This window comes from Dreissena polymorpha, chromosome 4, assembly GCF_020536995.1.
Source record: "Dreissena polymorpha isolate Duluth1 chromosome 4, UMN_Dpol_1.0, whole genome shotgun sequence".
In the NCBI taxonomy this organism is placed as follows: domain Eukaryota; kingdom Metazoa; phylum Mollusca; class Bivalvia; order Myida; family Dreissenidae; genus Dreissena; species Dreissena polymorpha.
Genome location: NC_068358.1, coordinates 34,365,964 through 34,374,823, shown reverse-complemented (window position 1 = coordinate 34,374,823; position 8,860 = coordinate 34,365,964). Strand labels below are relative to the sequence as shown.

Genomic DNA, 8,860 nt, shown 5'->3' with positions numbered 1-8,860 from the left:
TTTTATGGCATGCAAATATTATAATTGGAATAGCCAATCAGAATCCCGCCTCAAGAAATAACCTATTTCATCAAGATGGCGGTTTTACACTATCAACACGATTTCTTTATTTCAAAGACGATAAAGATTTAAAAAAATAGAAACAAATATAAATACCGAAGTTAATATTTTTTATAATAATTCATAGTTATATATTTATAAAATATTTATGATGTACCATCTTTATGAACACTACCCACGACGCATACGACATATTGTGTATACACGGACGTGTATGAATGTAACGTCCCCTGGATTTACACTGCAGTCTATCGTGTGCTCTATTCTTTCTTTAAAATAACTAATGTTAAAATTGACAGTCAAGTCATTTGATCGCGGACTTATTACTTTCATTATTTGTATCATGATTAGTATCATTAAGTTACCATTAATATTATTTACATTATTATTATTACTATTATTATTATAACTACTATAATTATTATTGTTATTTTACTTTATGCTTTCCGATGGTTTATAGAGAAATATCAGTGAATTAAAACTGATAATTGCACTGTTTGAAACAGTGGAAATTAGCAGTGATTATTATCGATAATTTTCACCTTTTACTGTGAAATGACGTCATTTTTGACAAAATGACGTCATTATCCCAGCAAAATTCTTTAGTTAAACTCTTTAATAATGTATATAAACAGAAAATGTGTTGGATTCGGAGGAGGTCATAAAAAATATATTTTCTATGATCACTCGTGAATTAAAATCGATAATCCACCGAATCAAACAAATATTCTCTATATCATTTTATCACATGCCATACTCTGTTTCCCATGTAATATAACCATTACGAATATTTTTATCTTGCACTTGTGTAATATACATTTTAGGCGTTTTCAAGGGCTTATTTTCGTTCGATTGACCAATCGCATATTGTTATTTTGCTGAAATGACGTTGCAACGTCAAATGACGTCACGAATTGTAAACAACATTCGGGATTTATCATTATGTTTTCGTGAATATTTATTTATTTATTTTATGCTTTCCGGTGGTTTATAGAGAAATATCGGTGAATTAAAACTGATAATATCGCTGTTTCAAACATTTACAGTATACAGTTATTTCATGGATGCGCGGTGCACAGTCAAAACTTTGGAAATGTCAGCCCTGATACCGAGGGACAACAGTTTTTACTGTGCACCAAGCATCCATGAAATAATTGTTTTATTACCTGATCGAATTTCAAACAAAGAAAAAAGAGAAAATTAAATTTTTATTCAAACACAACAGAAATCGGTAATATCGATAATTTTCACTGTTTAACTGTGAAATGACGTCATTTTTTCGACGAAATGACGTCATTATTCCTGTGGGCAACAATTCAAACTGTTGACCGGTCAACAGTTCGAAATATTCACCGGTAACAGTTTAAAACATTGCAACATTTCATTTTCGACGAGGAAATAGCAAAAAATAATTATCATTAATATAAAGCATCAGGTAATAACGAAAATTATCGATAATTTTCACTGTTTACTTTGACGAAATGACGTCATTTTCCCAGCAAAATTATTTTGTTTAACTCTTAAACAATGTAAATAAACGGTGAAAAAAGCATAAAATAAACAGAAAATGTGTATGATTCGGTGGAATGTCGATTTTAATTCACTCGTGATCATAGAAAATATATGTTTTCACTTGTGGCTACGCAACTCGTGAAAATATTATTTTATATGATCACTCGTGAATTAAAATCGATAATCCACCGAATCCAAAAAATATCCTCTATATAATTTCCTCATTTAAAAGCATGTGATAGAAAAGATCTGACACTCGTTGTCATTTCATACCATATTTTATTAAACTCGTCCAAGAAATTCGTTAGTAAGCTCGCCAAAGGCTCGCTTACTAACAAAATGCCTGAACTAGTTTTATAAAATATGGTATGATATGACAACGAGTGCCAGATCCTATATATAATAAAAATAGAACCATACTATCCCGAATGAAATCATATATTTAATATGTTTTGAATTCTCTGCTGTGTACGTTGTAAATAATATCATTTAATTGGTGTATGCCTGTCACCATAATAATAATTGTGTGTGTGTGTGTGTAAAAAATAAGTTAAAACTTTCCCAAGGGAAAGACCCTCGATAATGTTGTAGAACTGTAGGTCTTTTTCGATTATGTATATGTATGGGCCGAATGTGTACATTTGTAAAACATATCATGCTTTTGGAAATAAAATACATGTATGTTTAAAGTATCGCGGTCATGTTGACGATTTTTTCCAGCCAAGTCATAGCGGTCCAAAGCCATGAGGTCAAAATAAGCAAGTGCTTTCTTGAAGGCAAACTACATTCAATGGTAATCTTCCCCGTAGTAGCCGCTGCATTCTCAGGTTAAAAATCAGTTCATCATAAGTTAATATCTAATTAATGAAATCCGTGCAATAATCTGTACACACAGTCATGGTTATTATCTAATATACATCGTTTACAGTACAGCCAAACTGAAATAAATAATGACTTTAATAATAACGTACAATAAAAATACATACGAATAGATCATCATGACATTTATATGTTCAGAAACATTCATATCTTAACACATATTTTCACTAGAAGGTGCATATTGATCAAATTTCATGCGATTAAATTGTTCTTCTCCTGCAAAAATCAATCTTACTGTATACTAACCGCGCAGACCAATTTAAACAACTGACATAAACTAAACAACTCGTATATACATTCCTACATGAGCGCCTCATGCAAATGCCTTTATCTAATATTGACCCACAATGTAACTTATGACATATAAATACTATAATACGGTGATAAATGTATTGTGTCGTCTTCAACTGTTTTCTGGTTTTTGGTTTAAAATAGGAATGCACTACGACGAATAGCGCTTTACATGACGGGGATACACATAGTGCTAAAAATGAGACCAATATAATTCAGACTGTCGTCAAAAATGTTTGTTGTTTTCGTGTATATATATATTATAAAATCACTAGACCGATCTGACTTTTTCAATTTTATTGTTCAGTCACCATACGTCCCATTCAAAAAAAATTATAACGTTATACATTCTATTGTACATAATACTGCTATGTTAATAGGGAGGGGAATAATCATCAAATTCGAAATTTCAATGCAGCCATTTGCGACTTGATTAACAATATCATTACAAGAAATTTGACACCAAAAGTAAGTCTGCATCTTGAAAATTCCCCCCTCGTATTGTTTAACGATACCCATGGTCTGCTAATCTAACAGTCTGCTTACACTAAGAGACTTATTTTGGAAAACGTTGGAAAATATTTATATTCAATACAAAATCAGTTAAGTATGTTTTATTCAGTCACGATGACATGGAATGAACTAGAACATTTAAGTCTGCAGTAAGAATTCAAATTAGGAAAATGAATAGCATCTTTTTTATTGTTCGGGAATAGAAGGGCTCCACTAAATGCACATTCCGACAGGGCCACCTTGAGGTAGGGAAGCTCCATCAGATCAGGGACGAGGTAGTCCAGACAATTGTTAATGTGATGGTTGTAGCAGCTCATGACCTCTGTTTAATGCCCAAAGTGGTATATTAGGACTGCTGCTGCCCTATACATAAATTTACTGTCTTGCAGGAAAACAGCACACTGGATACTGCCTTTTCTAAAGGAAGATGAACATTTCCATGTAGCGGTACCAGGGTATGTGGCTGTACTCGAGAGCCACTAACGTTAGACTCGTGCCCAATGCCTACCCAGCCACACTGGTATTCTTGATGTATATATCAAGATTCACCATGAAACTCTGTATTACTTGATCCATCTTCATTCAGCTTCCACAACCGCATCACTTTATTCATAGCACTGCTGCACAGATTAGTGTGAACGCAGCAAAAGATCTGCCATGCTGTTGTTTCCAAGTTGAACATCTCCGCCAACAGCTTCGAAAACCCCTTTTTGTGTTCTGTGATGTCGGCCATATGCGCATCTGCAAGTTTATGCACATCCTCCACACTTACTCATCTGACTTAAGCCAGTATTTCAAACCCCATATCTACTTGGATTGCATTGTCTTCAGTTGTCTCATGATGGATTGGTAAGATGGGAAGAGGAAATGGTCAGTCTTGACCCACGTGTAACCCTTGAACTTTCCTACCCCTTATATGGGGGTTCTCTACATGCATAATCATTTTCCCCTTCTCCTCCTGCTCCGTTTTTTCCACAATGAGACACATACTTTGAGCCTATATTTGCTGTAGACCTGATATTATGCTTCTAGGACTTGGAACTGTATCCATAATGTGTTCTATCTCACACGATTCTTTCTCCAGCGATTGTGATAATGTCATGGGCAAATACTAGTAGATCAAAGAGCTCAGACTTTGTATGGAAAAACTCTTTGTATTGTTGAACATCAACCGACTCTTTTTTACATTTCGTCCCATACCTCTTTTTGCCTTCACTGAATTGTTTTCAGACATTTTCGAACTTTCTCTGGACAGCAACCCAAGGATACACAGAACACAGCGTAGTGGTAGTGCTTGACGTAGAACTGTTGTGCCACTTCTCATACTGCCTCGCACACTCCCATTGCCCATGTCAAGATTGTCCCTTATCATGACTGTGACACTCTTGGGTGTATTCATTTGTGTGCGGGTTTGGAGGTGCTTGCAGGGGAAAAGTCAATATCTGAATTATAAATGGTTCCGTTATATCATGTTTTAGACATGCTTCTTTGCTCCGTCATGCTTGATGATGTAAGTCCTCAGACTTTTGTGACTTTTCTGGAAAAAGATTAATAATCTTAATTATTCACACCTTAAAGCTAAAAGTATGACTAATTAGGATGGATTCTTGCACAACCAAGCTACATAACATTATAATAATATCATTATAAATTAATGTAATTACTTGGTATTAAAAAGGAAATAAAATACCTGCGAGAACTGTGTATCTGCTTGTCTTACAGTGTGTTGAATGTAATCCCTTGAAAAACAAAACACTTACTTCATGGATTAATATATTTATACATTTACTTTCATTATTAATTTTATTTTTATTACATGTAATTTTCATTTTTTTTTATATTGGATATAATTATCATATATTATAATCATATTAGAATAGCAAATGGCTACCAAGAACAAAAGAAATAAGTTCATGTTTACATTTTGGATATTCATTTGTTGTTTGTATTATTTTACTAAGTGCGGTATTTATAGTGAATTACTGATTTTAGTTGTATTTGGATGTTATTGTTATAATTAATAACATTATATTGTTAACTATAAAGGATTATTCGGTATGTAAAGAATTGTGTAGAATTTATAATAACTGGACCGCAAACTGATATAACACATATTAAAATATAGGCTTATTATTGTTAGTTACTCAAATCCTATGTTTCTGAAAATTACTGTAGAAGTATTTTATTTCAAATGCTATATGACATGCTATTATAAACTTTGCATGTAGATTCACATGTATATTATTTGAAAATATTATAATATTTCTTTGTCTCGCTTTACAGAAATAAAATTGAACTACCTTGGCAAGATCGTTGGGTTTGAATTATTATCATCAAACCATCAGGCAAGGAATATATATATATATCTATTTAATAATTAGTGCTTAGCGTGGAAATGGAAAAAACATTTCATAAATAACATTAAACACATGAAGTAAACATCAAGATATCCTAAAATATCCAAAAGATCCCGAGTAAGAAACAAAATATAATCGGTAGTAAATAGGACCGGTTATATGAATATGGTCATCTTTTGGGGATGTTGACGGTTTGCTTGCGGTCAACAAAATGGTTTTTTATGTACATGTTTGTACAAACAAGCGTCATTAAAACTTTCCAGCATCTGACAGGTGTAAAAAAGTTTTAAGTTATGTTTCATGGTGAAAGAGGTTAAAAGGTAAAAACAATAACATGTTGATTCAGTTTTTTGCTTGGCGTGGGGGTGGGGGTATTTTTTATGACAGGTACCAACTTCCAATACAAAATATGTCCCCAAATGACCCAATGCACCATCCCACAAGTAGGTGTTATCATTTTCTTATTTTAATTTTTTTTTTAAACCATTTACCCTCCTCCCTAATTTTAATTAGAAAATTTCAAATCAAAACTAAGGTGGCACTAAGGTGACATCACCGCTCAAAATAAAAGGAAGTCAGGAAAACAGAACTAAAAAAAAAATTTACTCGTGAAAACAGTCTTATTTTGTGTTTCTCCGAGTTAATTTTTTTTTGAGACGGGAAAACAGAACGTGTGTTTCCCAGAGTTATTTTTTTGGAGCGAAAAACACAAGTTCTGTTTTCCGCTCTAAAAAAAGAAGTCGGGAAAACACAAGTTCTGTTTTCCCGTCTCCAAAAAAACATTCACTCGTGAAAACAGACTTATTTTGTGTTTCCCCGAGTTAATTTTTTTTGAGACGGGAAAACAAAACTTGTGTTGTCCCGACATCTTTTTTTTTGAGCGGTGATGTCACCTTAGTGGCACCGTACAAAACCGACAATTGCGTTTTGCAACGAGTTAATCAAACGCTTACTTCATACGTAGTTATCAATTTCCTATGTAAAAGCCGAATGCTGCAGCGACATGAATTGGGTTTCATTTTGGATATTAATTACCGCGTTAGCTTTGTACACACGTCAAGTACCGACAGTTGTTATTCAACGTCTATATACAAAGGAAAACATAGTTTTAAAGGGACCGTCAACCGCGATTGCCGCAAAAAAAGATAAGTTCTAAAATACCGTATTCTTTACAATTAACTTGAAAAAGTTCATATTTTCAGTATTTTCGGTAATAAAATTTCGCGATATGAAATCGAGAGTACATAACGGAAATAGTTGACATAACGATATATATACACACTATAAATAACGCAAGTAGATTGATCATTTTATATATAAAATATATACAATTCACTACGCATGCACAATTTGCATTCCTGGGTTTACCACGTGACGATGATGATCAATCTACTTGCGTTATTAATAGTTAACTGGTAATTACCTGGTATATACCTGCACGGTGTGCCCAGTAAAATTTATTACCGAATATACTAAAAAAATGAAAACTTAACAACTTTTTTCAAGTTATGCGATATATCAGTCGTGATATTTTAATCAATATAAACTAATAATTGTAAAAAATACGGTATTTTAGAACTTTTGTTTCGTAAATCGCGGTTGATGGTCCCTTTAACCGTTGCATGTATGGAAACAAATTAAAAGTCCCCGAATTACAGTTAATGTTATTGTGGCTAAATTATTTTATTATCGAACAAAACTTTCATGCGTGAGGAAAAACGGATCGATTATGAATTTTTAAACTTATTTGTATATCAAATACATCAACAAAGAGCTCATGCAGTCACATTTTAGTAGTTTTTTCAACGAACAGTTCAACACATGAATTTCAACTGAAATCGAAACTTGAACAACTATAATCTATATATAGAATCGTGGTGGCCATTTGGCTCGATTCAGGATTAATAATACTTTGTTTGAACAGTAAGGGATACGTGTCCTTCTATTTAAGAAGGTATTTAATATTTTATGTTGATAACTTATTATTATGTCATATTAATACTAGTCAAACGCGCTATACTTAAATTATTACGATAACCAAATACATAGACATGTTCATTGTTTCGATTTCACCATTATCGTGTAAATAATGGTCAGTATTATGAGAACCTTATACATGTATTCAACGGGTATTAACTTGAATAAAACGGCAACAACGTGCTGGACTTTCCAAATTAATAATTTATTTTAAACCTTATGGAATTTAACTTTAAAGACAATGAAGTTGTACACATTTAACTAATCCAAATAATTAGACGTAAGCTACCCCGCTTGTAAATCGACCTCATATTTATAGGAGTAACATTTAACATGAACACGCCTAAAGAGGTTCTTTTATTATGTTAAAATGATATTTATGGTTTAGTTTTAACATATTAATAATAGTTATTAGTATGACAATTGATTTATATTAACACTTTGCATTATTTTGGGAATTCGACATAAGGGACACACACAATTCATTTTGGGTTACCATAACGTTTTTCCAAGTTTCTATTTTTATTTAGTTTTCTATATTTACATTGTATTTAGATAATAATTGTGAAAGATTTACACAACAATTCGATGAGTTTGTATTATATATATATATATATATATATATATATATATATATATATATATATAATATATATATATATATATTTTTTTTTATTATTATTATTTTTTTTTTAATCACCGTTTTCAAACCAAACTGTTTACGTACATATTACAATTTATCATTTCAACGTAATATCGATTTACTCAACAGATAGTCAAAGTAATTGACTGATAAGATACATCGGACTTGTTCGGAGTGCCTGTCTAACCCAAGTTTTGACCTTCATTGACCTTTGTCCACAACAAATAAAAAGTTGGAAATTTTACGCCAGTAGATCCGAAATTGAATGAATGAAAGTTTACTATTGCATTTGCAAACATGAAAATAATAGGAATGCAGCATTGCTGGTCGGATGTTGAAATTATTCCAACAGTTCCACACCAAACTCTTCAAATCAATATATTGTGTGCGTGACTCTTTATGAGTCTTGTTCTGAGAAAACTGGGTTTAATGCATTTGCGTAAAGTGTCATCCCAGATTAGCCTGTGCAGTCCGCACAGGCTAATCAGGGACGCCATTTTCCACCTAAACTTGATTTTCGGTAAGGAGGGACTTCCTTGAAACTAAAAATACCATAAAAGCAGAAAGTGTCGTCCCTGATTAGCCTGTGCGGACTGCACTTTACACAGTTTCCCCCGAGGTGCTGTGT

At 32.6% G+C, this 8,860-nt stretch overlaps 2 protein-coding genes and 1 long non-coding RNA gene across 5 annotated transcripts in view; 2 read left to right on the top strand and 1 right to left on the bottom strand.

The window, feature by feature from the left end:
* The window catches only part of LOC127875967 (flap endonuclease GEN homolog 1-like), a 143,981-nt gene that overhangs the window by 58,572 nt on the left and 76,549 nt on the right, over positions 1-8,860 (top strand). The window lies entirely within an intron of this gene.
* Positions 1-8,860, bottom strand: part of LOC127875970 (uncharacterized) — a 100,756-nt gene that overhangs the window by 15,538 nt on the left and 76,358 nt on the right. The window lies entirely within an intron of this gene.
* LOC127875964 (uncharacterized) overlaps positions 1-8,860 on the top strand; it is a 107,533-nt gene that overhangs the window by 80,279 nt on the left and 18,394 nt on the right. Inside the window, exon 1 of one of the 3 annotated variants that reach the window (XM_052420742.1) lies at positions 7,432-7,566. The exons of 1 other annotated variant lie outside the window; for it this stretch is intronic. The gene's annotated coding sequence lies outside the window, so the exon portion shown is untranslated. Of the gene's footprint in view, positions 1-7,431; positions 7,567-8,860 lie in introns of those variants that run through there. One more of the 3 variants, XM_052420744.1, reaches the window with a different exon arrangement.